The following is a 20,966-nucleotide window of genomic DNA, read 5'->3' on the forward strand; positions in this document are numbered from 1 at the left end:
GTACAATAACTGGACTAGACTAGACAGAACTTGTATTTCACAGGAACGTGTGCATTTAATTGAGAGTTTTGACACACATCCAATAACTATTTCAGCACATTCACCAATAATAACTAAAATAAGAATGCAGTGTAATGAAGTAAAAATGAGACACTGGCACTTCTCTACCTACCTCTTAAAAAGAGAGGAATTTAAGGAATGGGTGGTAGATATTATTCAGGAGTTATTAAGGAAGATGGAAAGTAGTTCAGAAGTTATAGCTAGTGAGTGGTATAAAATTAAAGTGGAGTTTAAAATTAGGGTAAAAATAAAAAAAAGATACGGTTTAAGTAACTATAATTATTTAGAGGGCTGACAAAGGTTAAATATTGCAGAGTAAAGGGAATCTCACAGAACAAAAAGAGGCACAACTACAGAGTGCTGAAGAAAAACTAAGTGAGTTCCTTAGTAATACACATCAGTTTAGAAAAATTGCTAATAAGCAAATGTCTTTTGATAATATCGCCAGAGTAAAAAAACTTTTGGCACAACAACTTAGGCAACAAAAAGTACAAATAATTGTTGCTAAACATAGGGAGCCTATAACAAGGAAAAATAACCAGAGATCCTGTAGAGCTGTTACAGATATTTCAGAAGTTTTATGAAAATCTGTATGAAGCAGACAAATGTGGAAATCAAGTAAAAACACAAATGCAAATATTTGTGGAAGACTTAATTAAATATGCCAAGGTTAGAGGTAGATGAGGCTTAGCAGTTAACAGTAAAGAAAGAAGAAGATGAAATAAAAATGGTGATTTATAACTTATTTGCAGGAAAGTCTCTAGGAATAGATGGTATTCCAGTGGATGTTTGGAAGCTAGGAGGGAAGAACATGATAACGTTTTTGACATTTTATTCAATAGTATCTTAAAAGAAGGGGAAGAACCAACATCCTGGAAAAAAAGCTGTGGTGCTTCTAGTACCTAAAGGTGGTGAAGATCTATCAGGTCAGCTTCATATAAACACATTTCAATTTTAAATCATGATTATAAAGTGTTTATGTCTATAATGGCGAAAAGAATGGCAAAATTGTGGCCAAAATCGATATATATGAATCAATGTGGTTTTCTGGTAGGGAGGCAAACATACTAAACAAAAGGTAATACAAAAACTGAGAAACTCAAAGCTGTTGTCTATGGCTATAGATAAGAAGATACAAGAAGTAAAATGTTTTTAGTCCATTTATTTAAATAAGAAGACAAAGAGGAAAAGTAGAAAAGGAGATCAGTAATGGAGAAGTCAAAGAGATAGAAATTGAGGTTATGGAGTACCTGCGAAGTGAAGGATTCAGTGTAGAAAATCTAATTCAGAAAACACAACATGACAGAGCAAAGATATCCAAATTAAGGGGAAACCAGTGGAACAGGAAGAAATTGGTCAGGTGCCATATGAAAATATTTTGGAGCCTTCCACAGGAAACCTGTATAAATGTTCACTTGAAGCTCGACAGAAAGGGAAATACCAGGAAACTGTGGAAACTCTAATGCAGTCACTGCTGAGGAGTAATAGGCCAGTGAGTTCCCATATGACAGAGCAATGGATGGCACAGGATGAAACTGAAGAGAAAGTGCCACAGGAAGATGCTATATAACTTTCTATAGAATGCCTGCAGGAAATGGAAAATAAGGGATGTGCCCTAAGTTTGGAAGAAAATGAGCTAAGAGAAGAGATGTTTGATTTAATACACATGGATAGCTATATTAATCAGAATTGGAAACAGTTGCGTACCTTGTTGCTGGTTGTGACATACTAATGGCAGAAGGACTGTATACTGAAAGGCATAATAATGTGGTGAGAGTGTTGCCCTGGGGATTGTGCAAACATTATGGTATTGAAATAGCTGAAAATGCTGAAAACATGAGCCGCAAAGCATCACAGAAAATGATGAAGTCTATATCACATGGGATCATCCATTACCAACAGTTCAAAAGACAGCTGCTAGAAAACCGGATATAGCGGTTCAAGAAAAGAAGACAAAAATAGCATCGATCATTGATATCACCGCACCCAGTGATCACAATGTCCTGCGTACAGAGTGACACAAAGTCATAAAATATTAGGATTTGCAAGCAGAAATGAGAGCAACGTGGAAGAAAGATACCCAGACAGTTCCAATAGTAGTAGGAGCCATGGCGCTTATAAAAAAAGAGTCTACACTCATATTTAGATATGCTACCAATACATGTAACTCCGTACGAATTGCAGAAAAGAGTCATTACTGGGCACATTGTGGGTGCTGCGAAGAGCACTTTTGGCTGACATCAAAGAGTGAAACAATACTAATTTCACGAACTTAAATCATACTTTGACTTAGGAATGGGGTCCATTTCCATTGTGGTATTAGAAACCCAAAAGAGTTGGAGAAATTAAAGAAAGGGAGAGACAATATTATATTTATGAAGTAGCAGAAAGTATTTCAAGAAGTAAGCTAACACAGTAGTGGAGAAAGAAGATTCTGCCAATAGGGATGACTGCAATTAAGTGTACAGAGAATAGGCGAGAGGGGACTGGAACTTACTGGAGGAAACTGGCAAAAGAATCAAGGTATGATGAACTAAAAGTTAGAGAGGAAAAGGTAATTGAATGGAAAGAGGCCAAGAAGATATTTGGGCTGAAGGCCAGAGAATGCCTGTCCTATCAGGGATTGATATATAATTATAGGCAAAAGAAAGGGATATGGAAAAATAAGAGAATCGTAAGGGAAAGACCTGCATTGATATGGTTTTGAGTTGAACCTAGAACAGAAGCTGCTGTTAAAAAGGGAATAATTTGTAGGATTTATAAAATATTGCATGATAACTGTAGGAATCAACAACAGGAGGTTAGAAAAGACTGGGAAGAGAGATTTGATAAGCAATTCACAAAGAAACGATGACAGGACATATGTATCGGTCCCAAGTAAGCAGATGTTTGCACGGGCACTTTTTATACCCCAAGTAGTCTCCAAAGAATTTTCTCTCCGGTAGATGGCAAATGGAGGTGTGATGAGAAAGAAAGGTGTAACTGGATACATATGTTTCGGGAATGTAATGAGTTGGAGTGACTTTAAAAATTCTTTACAGATTACTCTGTCAGAAATACTGGGCGAGTAAATGGGTATAACTAAGGAAAATATTTATTTATTTATTTACTTTTGAGCTGGGATACAGGATCTGAATTGCCTAGACATAGTAAGGCTTCTTAAGTTTAATTCTGGTGGCTGCCAAAAGAGCAATTACTATAAAATGGAAATCAAAGTCTAAACCAACCATATTTGAAGTGAATATTGCAACAGAGATAAAAGAACTAAATTTGGGATATTTAGAAAAGGGTAGTTGCAAATTACATATAGAAAATGCAAACTGTGGGAACAATACCTCAGAAAAATGTTTTGGAGGAGGAATAAGATTTAATGGAAGGCAGGAATTTATCAAGTTATGCAATAGCAAGAAAAGTAAGCACAAGCAGAGACGAAAGCACTTATCTGATTGTGTGTATCTTGCTTAATAAAAGTTTCCATTGTACTACAATAGCTTGTGGAAAAAGAACATATTTTTTACATCATTGTGATCCCCAGCTCTGCTTGTGCTCACTTTTCTTGCTATTTTGTGGCTTATTCATTGTTTTGGATCAAGTTATGCAATGTTTGATTGATTATATTGTATAGAGGAGTATATGAGCTGTACACTTTTGTTTTGCTATGAACATATCAATATGGTTTTTCCTTTATATATATATGTAAGTTTGCTTATGCCACCAGTCACAATTCAACAAAGGTGTTTAAAATAGTGCTGTGATAGACTCATTCTAACAGTTTTGTGCTGTGTTCTATTCATTTCTTCAGTCCTAATGGTGTGATCTATGCATTCTTGCAGTTCTGATGCCATGATGTGTCCATTCTTATAGTTCTAATGATGTGATGCACTCATTTTTACAGTTCTGAGGCTATGATGCAATCATTCATATAGTTCTAATGCTGGGATGCGCTCATTCAGTCAGTTCTAATGGTGTAATATACTCATTCTTACTGTTCTAATGCTGTGATGTATACATTCATAAAGTTCTAATGCTGAGATGAACTCATACATAAAGTTCTAATGCGAAGATGTATCTATTATTTACAGTTCTAATGCTGTGTTGTTTTCATTCATACACTTCTTATTCTGTGATGTATTCATTCTTACAGCTCTAATGCTATGATGTTTACATTTTGCTATTCTAATGCTGATGCTCTCTTTTTTTCATTTCTCCAAATCTTTTGGGTTTGTAATACCATGATAGGAGCCCCCCCCATTAGGTAAAAGATCGAGAATGCGATTAAAAAGTTATTAAGTTTGTATTGTTTTCATCTTTGATGTCGGTGCTCGTAGCAGCACTTGGCACCCTCAAATGACCCAGTAATCTGCAATTCTACAAGGTTACATGTAGTTACATGTAGTAACAACATTTCTAAATATGATTATTTATATTTTATGTTGCTCTTACTACTATTGACTAGCTAGGGGTATCTCTCTCATTCTTCCACATTGCTGCAAATCTTGATATTTTACGACTTTGTATCTCTCTGTACGCAAGACACTGTAGTCACTGGGTGTAGTGATTTCAATGATCAGTGCTACTTTTGTCTTCTTTTTTGGACCACTATATCTAGTTTTCTCACATCTATCTTTTGAACTGTTGGTAATGGGTGATCCCATGTGATGTAGACTTCATCATTTTCTTTGATGCTTTGTGGTTTATGTTTCCAGTGTTTTTCAGCCACTTCAGTACCATAATGTTTGCACAATCCCCAGTGCAATAGTCCTGCCACTTTATTGTGCCTTTCAATATGCAATCCTTCTGCCATTAGTATGCCAGAACCAGCAGCAAAGTGTGCAACTGTTTCCAATTCTGTTTTACAAAACCTACATTTGTCTGTTTCTCCCACATGTTCAATGGACTTTGTAAGCCAACATGTACCGGGTCTATATTACAAGATCAAATGTTTAAGTGATTGAACACCTAAACATCGAACTTGTAATATCGAAAGCAAAAAACGGCAAACGGCCGATTTAATGCAGGGAAAGATTTCTCTTGGCCGTATGCCGGACTTTGCTGTTTTGTCTACTGTAGAACAATCTTGGAGTTAGTATATTTATTTAGGGGGGGTGTGGGGGGTGAAGCCCTCCACATAGTTTGGATGTAAAGTTATTTTTTTATTTTCATGGTCAACGGACGTCTTTCACTGCGACATTCGACGTTTTTAGGTTTGATATTACAAGTTCGATGCTTAGATGTTCGATCACCTAAACATTTGATCTTGTAATATAGACCCCATGTACGTAGCCCACTATCTTGGGCTACCAATATTAACCTTCATTTTTTGGTTTGAATTCACCTCTCCTTAACCATTCCTGTGTTCAATCCTGATCAACATGAGGTTCTTCCAGAAGTTTTCTATACTTGCAACTATATTTATGCATTTTCCACATTTCTTGCCTTCCCATCTGATCTTTCACCATATACTCTTTCTTTTGTTTTTTGGCACATTCATTTACTGCCTGATTTTTATCTACTTCTGGTTTGATTTCCATTCCGGCTTGACACTGATATGTTTCTGCTAGACTAAGCAGAGAATTCATCATCTTTTTATTCTCCTCATGTTTCAAAACATTCACCGTGTTTGGGTCTTGTGAATTCAGCAGATATGTATGCAGTTCCACAATTGCAGATCTATACATGTAATCAATTTTAGGAGGCCCATGCCTCCATCAGAACAGGGAATATATAATCTACGTATGCACTGTGTTTTTATAAATTGGTAAGCATGACGCATCCTTCTTTTTTTCCTGTCTAATCTGTCCAACATGTTTTAGGTCTACTCAGTCACTCCAAAACTATACTTTAGGACAGGAAGAAGAAATTGGTTAATAGCTTGAATTTGTCCCTGGATGTCAATGCTGTTTTCAGGATTAATTTAAGTCTTCTAAAATATTCCTTACTAAGTTTTATTCACATTTGTTCATGCATTACTGTTGATCCTTCATCAATTTCAAATATTGAAACATTCCCTCTTGCTCAAGTTCTTTTATATCATATTCTTGATCCAAACTGATGTGTTCTTGGTGCTGCAGTTTTCCTGCTTTAAAGGTTGCTTTTGCACATTTATGAAGACCAAATGATATTCTTATATCATCTGAAAAAGTTTTGACTACTTGCAGTTGTGCTTTCAATTCCTCATCTGATGAGCAATACAGTTTTAAATCATTGACAAAGAGAATATGAGAGGTCTTTACAAGTTGTTGTTTTCTAGGAGCCAAATTATAGCCATGGCCTAATCTGTTTAGTAGACAACTTAAAGGGTTAAGGGCAAGACATAATAACAGCAGTGGCAGGGTGTTACCCTGGAATATTCCCCTTTGAATTTGTATCCCTGGAATAATAATTTGTCCATTATCATGGCTTAATTGCAAAGTGGTCTGCCACTGTTTCATGGTCACTGTCATATAATTGATCAGTGTAGGGTGTATCTTACACATTTTAAGCACTCGTTTATCCATGAATCTAGGATACTATCAAATGCTTTTTTGTAGTCAATCCATGCCATACTTAGATTCTTCTCCTTTTTACAGTTCTCCATTATGACTTTATTTAGCAACAGATGATCCTTTGTTCCATATATAACTTTCTTTTATTACCCTTTTGTTCAATTGCCATGATTGAATTTTCTTCTAAATGACTATAAACTCTGTCGGCATAAATTCTGGTGTATAGTTTACATGTCGTCAGAAGGTAAGTTATTGGTCTATAATTTTTAGGATAATTTGCAGGTTCACTCTTAAGTAGGAGCATTGTTTTTCCCGTTGTTAACCAGGTAGGTATCTGTTCAGGGTGTGCACATCAATAGTTCTTACTCATGGCTAAATCTTCATGCAAAGATGTTAATTATTTTAGCCAGAAGTTAGGTACTGCATCTGGGCCTGACATTTTCCAGTTGGAGGCTTTTCTTAACTTTATCTCAATCTCTCTGGCCATTACTTCATCCCATTTCATATCCTGTACTTTGAACTTCTTAGTCTTTCTTTTACTTCTTCTATCCATTTAGCATCTTTGTTCTTCATAGATATTTCTCCAAAATGTATCTATTTCTTCTTTTTTGGGTGGTCTTTCAAATCCTTATACCTTGTTTCCCAATTCTCTATAGACCTTGTTAAGTTCATCAATAAATTGCTTATTTTGTACTTTTCCTTTATATTTATCTGTGTATCTTCTAAGTTTTTCTGCCTGAGCTGAGATTTTTAGTTTATTTGCAATAGTGCAAGATAGATCCTGATCCGTTATAATACTGCACATTGCTTTTATCACATCTGTCTTTCTGAGTATTTTTGTTGCTCTGTCCCTCTTCGATATTTTTCTAACAGCGACACTTCTTGTCCTAATTGCTTTATAGTTTTCTCTGTTCGATACTTCCATGATGGTATTCGATTTCTCCCATTCCTTTCCCTCACTACCCTGTGTTCTTGTGGTAGAACTTTATCAGTTATTAATTTAGCTGCACAGTAATATATCCTGTTTACTTCTGTTATATTGCATGGATCTCTATGGACATTCCTAATTATTGTATTCATTTCTTTTATCAGACTTCTGACTTTTTGGGTTTTATTGACCTTCTGCAGTCAAGCCGTGATGGTGCAGCGATAGTGTTGTTGCCTCACAGCAAGTGGTTCTCCCATTCGTTTCTCGGCTGGAGCGCCTTCTGTGTGGAGTCTGCATGTCCTCCTTGTGGTCGAGTGGCATTTGAAAGACATGCATAGAATGGGAGTGCCTTCGTGGAAGGTTGGGTGTCAAGCTGGCACCTCGGCACCCGTAAAAAATCTACTGCCAATCATTAGCGGACCGGAGTTCCTCTGTGGCGACCCCTAACCGGGAAAAGCCAAAAGAAGAACAACAACATTGAACTTCTGCAGTTTATTTCTTTCATTGATCTTAATATGTCTATCTATCTCTATTAAATCAAGCAACTCATCTCTTAGTTTATTTTATTCTAAACTAAGAGTGCATTTTTTGTTCTCTATTTCCAGCAGGCATTCTATAGAAAGTTCTGTAGCATCTTCCTGTGGCACATTCTGTTCAATTTCATCCTGTGTCATCCGTTGCTCTGTCATATGGGAACTCACTGGCCTATCACTCCTCAACATTGACTGCGTCAGAGTTGCCGTAATTTCCTGTATATCTTTATATGGCAACTGTCCAGTTGCTTCCTGTTCCACTGGTTTCTCCTTAATTTGCATATCTATTGCTCTAGCCTGCTGTGGTGCTTTCTGAGTTAGATTTTCTGCACTGAATCCTTCACTTTGCAGGTACTCCATAACCTCAGTTTCTATTTCTTTAACTTCTCCATTACTGATCTTCTTTTCTACTTTTCCTTATTCTCTTCTTATTTTTTTATTGTAAAGCTTTCCATGTTCAGATTCCTTTGTCCTGTTTCTTCTTACTTTGAGGACTTACTCCATTATATTGTGATGTAACCTGTGTTAGACCTTCTACACCAAATCCTTCACTTCGCAGGCACTTCATAACTTCAGCTTCTGTTTTTTTAACTTCTACTTTACTAATGCTATCATGTGAGTGGCTAGAATGTCCTGAAGATTTTTAGGCTTTCTGAATGTTTATATAGCTCACTCCAAAAAGGGCTCAGCCTATAAGCGGCCAGTGTGACAGTGTGGGAGGGGAAGAAAACTTTTGGAAGCTGGCCAGTTACAGTATCCTTTGCAGGGTACAACACCTAGGCCCCTGCAGCAGTGAGGAAGTCGAACATCTAATATTATAAGTACGTGCAAATTACACAACTATACTTTCTAATGCATGATGTAGGTGTTCTTGCACTTCTAATCCTGTGATACCCACATTAGTACAGTACTAGTAATGCTGTGATGTATTCATATCTACAGATATAATACTGTGTTGTATTCATCCCTACAGTTCTAATATTGTAATGAACTCACTCGTCCAGTTCTAATGGTGTGTTATATTTATGCTTGCATTTCTAATTCTGTGATGTATTCATTCTTACCGGTCTAATGCTGTGATATATTTATTCTTACAATTCAAATGCACTCATGTTTTCATTTTTATATTTCTAATGCCTTTTCCATTTTTTCACTTCTGATGCTGTGATCTACCTATTTTACAGTACTAAGGCCATTATGCATTCATTCCTACAGTTCTAATGCTCTGATCATAGGATCATAGGAAGTTACTAGGCTATTGGCCCTGAGACCCTTACAAGCCTAGCCAAGAATTTTGCCCATGTTCCGACAAGTCAGCACCCGATGCCCCTATTTAGTAGGGGCACAGGTGGAATCCCAGGGTGTGTATTTTCTGTTCCCCATCCAGTTATCCAGATTGCACTTAAAAAGCATTAATGAGGTACTTTGCTTGACATGGAGAGGGAGTCTATTCCACAGAAGGGGGAATCCCTGAGATACAAATCTGTCCTGACAACAAGTCCTATTGATGTCGCAGACCAGGTTGTGGTCTCACGTGCAGGTTACTCAAGTGGAGCTTGACATGCAGATATCCAGCACTCCCATTAAGGCAAAGTCTGAGATTGCCTTGTATGCCAGACAGAGGTCACTTCTGAGGAGTCTGTAGGAGACTGAATAGAGGGACAGGGGCTTTAGCCTATCTGTGTAGGGTAGATGTTAGAGGCCCTGGATTCTCCAGGTGAGGAACCCCTGTGATCTCTCCAGCTGCTGCATGTGCTTTGTGAGGTACATGCCAAAAGGGGCATTGTACTCAATAATGGGTCTTATAAGGAAAGAATACAGGGATGTTATGACCACCTTGTCCCTGGATGAGATACCCTTACTAACAGGGTGGGCCATGTAGAAAGCTTTCCATACAATGGAGGCAATATGGTGGTCAAAAGTCAGTTTGCTATCAACCTGGGTGCCCAAGTCCCTCATGACTGATTGCGTACTTAGGACCTTGTTATTAATGTGATAATGTTTGAGGATGTTACTCTCCCCAAAGTGGACGATGATGCATTTGTTGGCATTCAGTTTAAAGCCATGTTTCTGGCACCAGTAATATGTATGGGTGAGACCCTCGATGTCCACATTACTAGGGGAACTGATGATAGTGCCCAGCTTACAGTCATCTGTAAATTTGGTCAGCCATAGTCCACTGGTTTTGGCCTGCACCTCAGAAAAGTATATCCCAAACAACAAAAGCCCCAAGATTGATCCCTGGGGTACGCCACTCATTAGGGGTTGACTGCTTGAGGTGGCTTCCCCAATTTTGACTAGGTGGGTTCTATCATTGAGCTAATTTGCTACCCATCTGGTAACATATGGATTTATGCCTAGTTGAGAGAGTTTATCTATTATACCCGAGTGGGGAATAGTATCGAAGGCTTTAGCCAGGTCAAGGTAGATGGTGTGCACAGTCTTCCCCTCCTCCATGGCTTCCGTGACTGTCTTAAAGAAGGTGACCAGATTTAATGGGCATGACCTCCCCCTGATGAAACCAAAGTGTTTGGAGGTTGCCAATGTCCTTGTTAATGAGGTCCATGATAATCTGCTCCATGGCCTTGCAAATCAGGCTAGTTAGGCTGATGGGTCTATAATTTCCTGGATCAGTGGATGCTCCAACTTTGTGCAAAGGGATGACAGTGGTTGTCCTCCTCTTGGCTGGGACGAAGCCAGTACTCAGGCTTTGGTTGAACAGGGTGCCTAATGGTGCTGCAAGTTCCTGTCTGAGTTCATGTAGGATGCAACCTGGGATGTTATCTGGTCCCATGGAGGCTGTATTTTTTTGCCTTTGAGAGGGCAGTGATGACTTGCTCCCTAGAGATAAGGGGAGGGGGTAGGTGCTGGGGATGTCATGATTTACTGATGGGGGAGGGGTGAAGTTTTCACTGAACCTGTCTGGCAGCAGGTCAGCTATATCTACAGCGTTTGTGTATGTGGTGTCCTTGACCACCAATTCTGGGCGGATCTGGGTGCTTCCCTTGAGATTGCAGACATATGTGAAGAAAGCTTTGTGATTGTCTTTAGTAAATGTGGCCAGTTTGGACTCAAAGTTTGCTTTGGAGGATTCTACTAGTGCTCTTATTTGCTTGTGCAGAAGAGATTGCTTCCAGTTAGGCACCTTCTCCTTCGTGGTTTTGGACAGGAGTTTTTTTCCTTTTATTATAGAGTTTATTTATTGCAGATGTCCACCAGACAGGTTTACTCTTCATTGAAGAGGATGATTTTGGCCTGTCTGGTATTCCTGATTCCATGCAGCTATATAAGTGCTCATATAAAACTTTGGTGTAGGTTTGGACATGTGTGCCAGTTCCTATGGAGGGGGAGGGAGCTGTGAAGCTGTTTATACCTTCCCTTAGGATGTTGTAGTCAGTTTTCGAGAAGTTTTTTTTGTTTGATCCTATCTAGGGGGTGGTTGGGGGAGATGGTGACTTCAAAAGTGACCACTTTGTGGTCGGATCTTACCAGCAAGGATGACACTATAGGGATGCTTCAGTGGCTACTCATGTTGGTTAATACTAAGTCCAAGATATTTTCACCTGTTGTGGGGAGTGTCAACCAGCTGGTCCAAGGCATTTGCATTGATGAAATCAATAAATCTCTGAACATTTGTGTCTTGGCATGAGTAGTTATTCCAATCTATGGTTGGATAGTTAAAGTCACCCAAGATCAGGATAAAGGGTTGACTGTTGGTAGATTTGAAATGGTCCAGATAGGTGGAGTGGGCATCTTGAGTTAAAGTAGGGGGCCCGTAGCAAGCTATGATTTGAATGGGGGTCCTGTCAATGGTTAACTTCACCTGGAGTGTCTCCTGTGTGTCATACTGTTTTTGGAGGTGTGTATTTCTATTATATATAACATCAAAACTGTCTCTATAGCCATGGACAACCATAAACTTATTTCATGCCTATTCTTGGACCTCTCAAAAGCTTTCAACACTGTCTCACACTCTCTTTTGCTGCACAAACTGCATAACTTCAACTTCTCCTCTGATACTGTTGCATGGTTCTAAAGCTATCTCACTGATAGAGCTCAATCAGTGAGATGGCACTCTGCACTCTCCCCTCCTCTCCCTGTAAAAATGGGTGTACCTCAAGGGTCTATCCTAGGGCCTTTACTTTTTAATATCTTTACTAATCAGCTCTATACCTCCTGTCCTAAGTCATCTTTAGTGCAATATGCAGATGACTCTATAGTTATCACCACAGCCAACTCTCCCTCTAAGCTCTTCTCAGCTACTCAGGCATCTTTTAACTTAGTTGAAACATGGCTGTCCAACAATCAGCTCATTCTTAACCGTAAAAAAAAAAAAAAGCTGTTACTCTTCCTGCCTAAAAAGTTCAACAATATTAAACCCTCCTTCTCCATGCAGTCCCTTAATAACACTCCCATTCAGGTAGAATCCAGCACTAAGCTCTTAGGCGTAACCATTGACGATCAACTTAAATTTGACTTGCATGTTAATAACTGCATCAAAAAGACTCATTCAAAACTAGGTCTCCTTTACCGTAACAAGAAATTCCTTACCTCTGAAGCCAAAATTACACTCTCTCTTACCTACCTTCTACCCAGTCTAATGTACAATTCTCAAATTCTCACAAATTTTAACTCAGCACTCCTGACCAAACTCGAATCCACCTGCAACAAGGTAGCTAGATTTGCTGCCCAACAAACCTACAAATCTCATCACTGTCTCTCTCTAAAACTCCTAAACTGGCTTGAATTACCCCACCAGCTTCTTCTCTCTCAGCTCCAGATCATCCATTCTATCCTATACCAGCCTTCCTATTGCCCAGCACTATCCCCTCTCATCTCCCATTATTCTCCCTCCAGACCTCTCCGAAGCTCTAACAAAGACCTACTACAAATCTACAAACCCAAGAGTAAATATTTGGATGCAACATGTTCAGCTATCACCCCACTATTGCCTGGAATAGGCTCCCACTAGAAATCAGGACCCTTACATATCTTAAACAATTTAAGACAGCCACCAAAGAGCACTTTAAAAGTCACTGGCCCTGCCACTGCACTCTCCCTCCTTAAACATACCCTACTTCTCATACCTTAATCTACTTTCTGCCCTTAACTCACTCTTCTCACTAGCTCTCTTTAATCTTCCTTGACTACTCTTTCTACTGTCTTCTAAAATCTATTAAGCAAATCGCCTCAGAGAAACATTCTATTGTAATTGTCTTGCCTTCATGCAACTACATTATGATAAAACTGGGTTTTTGTAACCACTTGCCCCAAAAACTATATCTTAATGACATATTTCTTTTTATACATCCTGAAATAGTTATGCTATACTCCTGATTATTGACACTGTATAACATTGTATTGCTACTTAATGCCTTGTAATAATCCTGTAACATTGCTGTTTAATGCTAATGTATAATGAACACTGTATAATATGTTGGAGCTTTTCTCCCCGAGCCTCCACTGAAAAAGGGCTCTTCAGCTCAGTCGGACAATCCCGGTCAACAAATGTAAAATAAAATAATAAATAAATATATTGCAGCTCCACCTCCTTTTGCTTTGTTGCCCATGTTTGGGGTCTGAATGTATGATAGGATGAGTAACCTGCTATGGCTGGGGTGCTCTCTGCAGCTTTGTACCAGGCTTGTGTGACTACACAAATGTCAGCATCTTCCAGGGTTAGAAATACTTGCAATGAGCGCAGTTTCAAGTTTAGACTCCTAGCATTTAGCAGCATGACCTTTAATTTGCATTTTGATGAAATTTTCATGTTGGTAGTTTTGACCTCATGGCTTTACCTAAAAAAGGTGATGAAGTCGTTCTTACAGTTCTAATGCCATGTGACATACATTCTTACAGCTATAATGCCATAATGCATGCTTCTTATAGTTTTAATGACATGATGTAATTCTTTGATGTATTCATTCATATGGCTCTAATGGTAATGCTGTGATTCACTCTTTATGGCTATAATGCTATGATGTATTCATTCTTACAGTTTTAATGCTGTGATGTATTTGTCCTTACAGTACTAATGCTTTCTTGTATTCATTCTTACAGTTTTGATGCTATGAGGTACTCATTCTTACAGTTCTTAAGTCACAATGTCATACAGTTCTGATGCTGTGATGTATTCATTGTAACAGTTCTAATGCCATGAGATATTCTTGTAGTTCTGATGTTTACAGTTCTAATGTGGTCATGGTTTCATTATGTTTGTGTGCATTCTATACAATCCTGTTAAACCTGAATCTCTTGTCTGAATTTTACTGTGGAGCATTTCTCCCTGGGCCTCCCCTGAAAATGGATATGCATACATTTGGATTTTCCCAGTCAAAAATAAATTCTTATAGTTCTAATGTTGTGATGTAGTCATTCCTACAGTTCTAATGCAGTGATTAACTCCTTCTTAGTGTTCCAATACTGGGATGCATTTGTTCTTACAGTTCTAATGCTGTGTTGTATTCATTCTTATACTTCTAATATTGTAATGAATTCATTTTTATGGTTCTAATGTTTTGTTTCAGTCATTCTTACAGTTCTGTTGGAGTGATGTATTCATTCTTACAGTTCTAATGTTGTGATGTAGTCATTCCTACAGTTCTAATGTGTGATGCACTCATTCTTACAGTTCTAATGCTGTAATGTAGTCATTCTTACAGTTCTAGTGTTGTGATGTGCTCATTCTAACAGTTGTAATGCTGTGATGTACTCATCCTTACAATTTGAATAAATGGAGAAGCATAGCAAGTGACAGTGAGATGCTGTCTGTAGCTGCTTCTTACTTAGTTGCCATTATTCTGGCATTTTCTTTGGCCATTATTGTTATTTATGCTACTTTGTCTTTAAGCAGCCTTTTGTGGTGTCACATGAATGATGGTGAACAAATGGGTTGTACCTGATATGACATTGTACAGCTGCTGAAGTCTTGATTAACGATATGTTAATAGCTTTCCAAAAACCCGTTCTAAAAAATGTTTTCCTCACCTTGCACTAATGAAGCAACAATTTTTAATGGACCAGGTAAAGTCCTGTGAGGTGAATCACCTGGCTATATGTTAGTTGAAACTAGATATGGAGTTATAAATTAAGGTTTGGTTTATTTTTCCCCTCCACTTTCTAGTCCCAAAAATCAGTAACATTATTGCTCTGTGATTTCAGGACTATAAGGTAGTCACTGTAATAATGATACAAGACAGTTTCTGTAATTCCCTGGCAGTATGACAGTGCACACACACAGACCAGGGTTTGAGTCCAGTACTAGGTAGCACTAAATATTACAGTAGCAGTCATATAATACTCACAAATTCTTTCTCCACAGGAAATACAGATAAATGGGTGAGGTAGCCCATATTATGACTAGATAACTCTGTGTTTAGATTTCTCAGACTGTTAAAATCATTAGCAGGAATGTGTAAACTCATCAATGTGGAGTCAGAAATAATATGTGTAGTCCTGGTATGGCTGTATGATTGGAGTGTCTGTTAAAAGTTGCTGCAGTCAAAGTCACTGCTATTGGGTTCTATTCCCATGCCTGCCAATCAAGGCATAACTGCTGGTTAGTGTCTGTACTGTACACATACATGTCTCTCAAGTGTCACAATTTCATGTTTTGAAATTAATAGTGTGTAATCTGCCTGTTACACGATACCATGGCAATGAGTACCTTGTGCTTGCTTTGGCAGCGCATATACTAAATTGGAATGATACGGAGAAGATTAGCATGGCCCCCTGTGCAAGGATGACATGCAAATAGAACTTGAATGTTAAAGAGGATTATGTGGCTACAATGAAATAAGCTTCAGCCATTGGTAATAAATACTCAAATGGGCATCCACTTAAAAGTAAATTCTTAATTTCTTCTGAATCCTGAAATGTGCGTGTGGGGTGGGGGTCCAAGATATGTTACGCTGGCACTCTTTTTTTTAATTTTTATATTTGTTGTCTGGCTTGGTAGAGTGGTACAAGATCATTTTTACTTATGACTTTGGCCAAAGGCACAAGCAAATCCCAAAAGCAGGGTTGTTTTAGTACAACGTACATAGATTAGAATGGATATTTTAAAACAAAACAAAATTATAAAATATTCTGTATTCAAGATCTGAAAATATAGTAAACTATGTAGATAAGCAAACCATTGTTTAAAATTGCAGAAAGGAAGTACAGTTACAGAAGCAAAATGACATAGTCTGAGTGCACAAATCTGAGCTAAAAAATTAAGGAGTAAGATAAGTGCGGTAAGATACATCCACCACCCACGTTAATTAGCATGACTAAAAGCTTGTGTTCACCTGATTGTGTCAGAGATAAATGCCAGGAAGTTTAACGGACAGGTAGTGTTGGGGAGTGTATGCATATGTGTGGCTGCATGTGTGACTGTATGTAGAGGCATAAATGGTATAAAGTGAGTTTGTGTGTGTGTGTGTGTGTGTGTGTGTGTGTGTGTGTGTGTGTGTGTGTGTGAGCGAGAGAATGCCTGTCTCTCTGGGAGGTCACAGTAGGGGTGTTAGGCGATAGGTAGGGCAGGTGTGTGTGTGTGTGTGTGTGTGTGTGTGTGTGTGTGTGTGTGTGTGTGTGTGTGTGTATGTGTGTGTGTGTCTGTGTATATCTGTGAAAGTCTGAGTGTGTCTATGAGTGCAATCAGGTGGTGGGGCTGTATGCATGTGTGCTATGGTGTGTATGCTTTTGTTTGTGTGTGTGTGTGTGTGTGTGTGTGTGTGTGTGTGTGTGTGTATGTGCATCTGTGTGTGTGTGGGGGGGCTGTTCTGCCTCTATACTGTGCTAGACTTACAAGCAAATCCTGCTACATTGGTGAGGAAAACACTAGATACCAGGAATGTCTTTATATCATGCCTTAAAGGCACTTAACTAATAAAACCTAAGTTTTGCAACACAAAATATATGGAGCAGAGGGAGCACTAGACACCAGAGATACTGTAGATAGTATGCCCGAAGGCACTTCAAATTCAAACCCTGTATCTTTGCAGCTAACTCCTCCACAGAAATACCTCACTAAAAGAATCACAGGCCTAAAGCAGATGCCCTACGCTGACCGCCTTAAAAAACTCCAGCTATACTCTGTCGCATATCGTCTACTCAGAGGCGATCTTTGCTTAACATGCAAGGCCATGTCAAACCCAGAGCTGCTGGACATGCTACACTTAAAGAAATCCCAATCCCTCAGAGCCACACGCTCCAGGGATCTAAACCTTGTCATCACAATAAACAAAACATGCTGGAGGGATAGGTTCCTGACCCAGAGACTCCCCAGACTCTGGAATAGATTGCCCATACATGTCAAGCAGAGTGCCTCTTTGGTCCTCTTCAAAAGGAACCTTGACGATTGGATGGGAGAAAGGAAATTCACCCCGGGGATCACGTTAGTCACCCTGCTAGACAGGGGTCCAAGGAAGTAAATAGTGTGGGAAGAAATAGCCAGGGAATTGTTATGGCTAGGCTTGTATAGGCCCTAGGGCTGATAGCCTAGTACCAACCTATGAACCTATGAACCTATGCTATCACTAGACACCAGGGATGTTTCAGATGCTCTAAGGTGCTATGTATGTCTTTTATTAAAAATGTAAAATAAAAGAGGGAGAAGTTTCATACCTTGCCTCCATGACAAAGAATGCAGCATTAACCTACTACACTACATTAATTACTCAGTGTAAAAAATAATAAAAAAATGAAACTCTAATCTCTAGCATTATTCACTGACTGCAACAATACATGAGCTATGACGGACAGGGCACTTATAAAAAGAAACAGCAGGAGAGTCCTGTAAAATCAGGGATAGACAGTTGAGAGGAAGGGGGTGTGCAGGTGGGTGAAGTGTTTGGGCAAAGCCAGCAGGAAAACTAGATGACCCCAGGGAAAATGTTTAAAGTATTACTTGGACTTAGTTAAAAAGTTTAATAGAGCAACAGGTCTAGCATCAAGGAGACTGAAACTCTAATCATCATCATCAATTCTCCCCTTTCCCATTTTCTACATGGGGTTGGGGTGTTGTGTCACCTGTCGCCAACTCTCTGAATTCAATACCATTCTCCTATCTTCTTTGACACTCATACCTGACTGTTGCAAGTCTTCTCTCACACAATCCAGCAATCTCTTTGCTGGGTGCCCTAATTTCCTCTTGCCGTCTTCCTGTCTGTCCCAAATCTTCTTCATCAGATTGTTTCCTACTTCTTTTCTGCACATGTACCCAAACCCACTACTCTGACTTCTGTTCAGATGTCCTTATTTCTTCATCTGTCCCACGGTGTGCACCCTACTACCCATCTCAGGCACTTCATCTCCATCACCTCTAGCTTCCTCAGCTGTTTTGCCCTTACTGCCCAGGTTTCTGTACCATGCAGTAGTACTGGTCACACCACTGTTTTGTACACCTTGCTTTCAACTTCTTTGGCATTATTCTTTCATACACTACCCCGGACACTCTGTGCCAGGTGGCTGCAACTCCACTGATTCTAGCTTTGACCTCTTCATTCAGACTTGCCCTCTCAGCCACCCTCCCAGATTCTTGAAGCTGTTAACCTGTTCCACTATTTTCCCTCCTATCTCAATTCTCATATTCTTTTGATTCCCCTGTTTGCTGCACTTTCAACTATCTTATCTGTACTTTATTTAATCCCATGTGCTTTCAGTTTTGCATTCCATTCCCCTGTCCTTTGCTGAAGTTCTTGTTCAGTCTGCCTGTAATGCCACATCATCTACATAAAACAGCTTTGTTAATCTGTCCCGTCTGACCTGTTTGCTAAAGTAGTCCATCATCAGTGGGCTCGGTGATGAACCCTGATTCATACCGTAAGTGCATCACAGCATTAGAACTGTAAGAATGAGTGCATCACAGCATTAGAACTGTAAGAATGAATGCATCACAGCAGTAGAACTGTAAGAATGAGTACATCATATAATCAGAACCGTAAGTGCATCACAGCATTAGAACTGTAAGAATGAGTGCATCACAGCAGTAGAACTGTAAGAATGAATGCATCACAGCAGTAGAACTGTAAGAATGAGTACATCACATCATCAGAACCGTAAGTGCATCACAGCATTAGAACTGTAAGAATGAATGCATCACAGCATTAGAACTGTAAGAATGAATACATCACAGCAGTAGAACTGTAAGAATGAGTGCATCACAGCAGTAGAACTGTAAGAATGAGTACATCACATCATCAGAACCGTAAGTGCATCACAGCATTAGAACTGTAAGAATGAATGCATCACAGCATTAGAACTGTAAGAATGAATACATCACAGCATTATAACTGTAAGAATAACTGCATCACAGCATTAGAACTGTAAGAATGAGTGCATCACAGCATTAGAACTGTAAGAATGAGTGCATCACAGCAGTAGAACTGTAAGAATGAGTGCATCACAGCAGTAGAACTGTAAGAATGAGTACATCACATCATCAGAACGGTAAGTGCATCACAGCATTAGAACTGTAAGAATGAGTGCATCACAGCAGTAGAACTGTAAGAATGAATGCATCACAGCAGTAGAACTGTAAGAATGAGTACATCACATCATCAGAACAGTAAGTGCATCACAGCATTAGAACTGTAAGAATGAGTGCATCACAGCAGTAGAACTGTAAGAATGAATGCATCACAGCAGTAGAACTGTAAGAATGAGTACATCACATCATCAGAACAGTAAGTGCATCACAGCATTAGAACTGTAAGAATGAGTGCATCACAGCAGTAGAACTGTAAGAATGAATGCATCACAGCAGTAGAACTGTAAGAATGAGTACATCACATCATCAGAACAGTAAGTGCATCACAGCATTAGAACTGTAAGAATGAGTGCATCACAGCAGTAGAACTGTAAGAATGAATGCATCACAGCAGTAGAACTGTAAGAATGAGTACATCACATCATCAGAACGGTAAGTGCATCACAGCATTAGAACTGTAAGAATGAGTGCATCACAGCAGTAGAACTGTAAGAATGAGTACATCACATCATCAGAACTGTAAGAATGAGTGCATCACAGCATTAGAACTGTAAGAATGAGTACATCACATCATCAGAACTGTAAGTGCATCACAGCATTAGAACTGTAAGAATGAGTACATCACATCATCAGAACGGTAAGTGCATCACAGCATTAGAACTGTAAGAATGAGTGCATCACAGCAGTAGAACTGTAAGAATGAATGCATCACAGCAGTAGAACTGTAAGAATGAATGCATCACAGCAGTAGAACTGTAAGAATGAGTACATCACATCATCAGAACGGTAAGTGCATCACAGCAGTAGAACTGTAAGAATGAGTACATCACATCATCAGAACGGTAAGTGCATCACAGCAGTAGAACTGTAAGAATGAGTGCATCACAGCAGTAGAACTGTAAGAATGAATGCATCACAGCAGTAGAACTGTAAGAATGAATGCATCACAGCATTAGAACTGTAAGAATGAGTGCATCACAGCAGTAGAACTGTAAGAATGAGTGCATCACAGCAGTAGAACTGTAAGAATGAGTACATCACATCATCAGAACCGTAAGTGCATCACAGCATTAGAACTGTAAGAATGAGTGCATCACAGCATTAGAACTGTAAGAATGAATGCATCACAGCAGTAGAACTGTAAGAATGAGTACATCACATCATCAGAACGGTAAGTGCATCACAGCATTAGAACTGTAAGAATGAGTGCATCACAGCAGTAGAACTGTAAGAATGAATGCATCACAGCAGTAGAACTGTAAGAATGAGTACATCACATCATCAGAACCGTAAGTGCATCACAGCATTAGAACTGTAAGAATGAGTGCATCACAGCATTAGAACTGTAAGAATGAGTACATCACATCATCAGAACGGTAAGTGCATCACAGCAGTAGAACTGTAAGAATGAGTACATCACATCATCAGAACCGTAAGTGCATCACAGCATTAGAACTGTAAGAATGAGTGCATCACAGCAGTAGAAC

The 20,966-nt window shown here is 39.0% G+C and overlaps 1 protein-coding gene and 1 non-coding gene across 2 annotated transcripts in view; one reads left to right on the top strand and one right to left on the bottom strand.

Annotated features, from left to right (window-relative positions):
• Positions 1-20,966, bottom strand: part of RAD23B (RAD23 homolog B, nucleotide excision repair protein) — a 1,748,186-nt gene that overhangs the window by 1,475,668 nt on the left and 251,552 nt on the right. The window lies entirely within an intron of this gene.
• LOC122793827 lies at positions 15,676-15,777 on the top strand. Its single transcript, XR_006363555.1, has one exon. It is a non-coding gene; the product is annotated as a U6 spliceosomal RNA (small nuclear RNA).

This window comes from Protopterus annectens, chromosome 2.part0 (genome assembly GCF_019279795.1).
Source record: "Protopterus annectens isolate FY-2018-M chromosome 2.part0, PAN1.0, whole genome shotgun sequence".
NCBI classification, from domain to species: Eukaryota; Metazoa; Chordata; order Ceratodontiformes; family Protopteridae; genus Protopterus; species Protopterus annectens.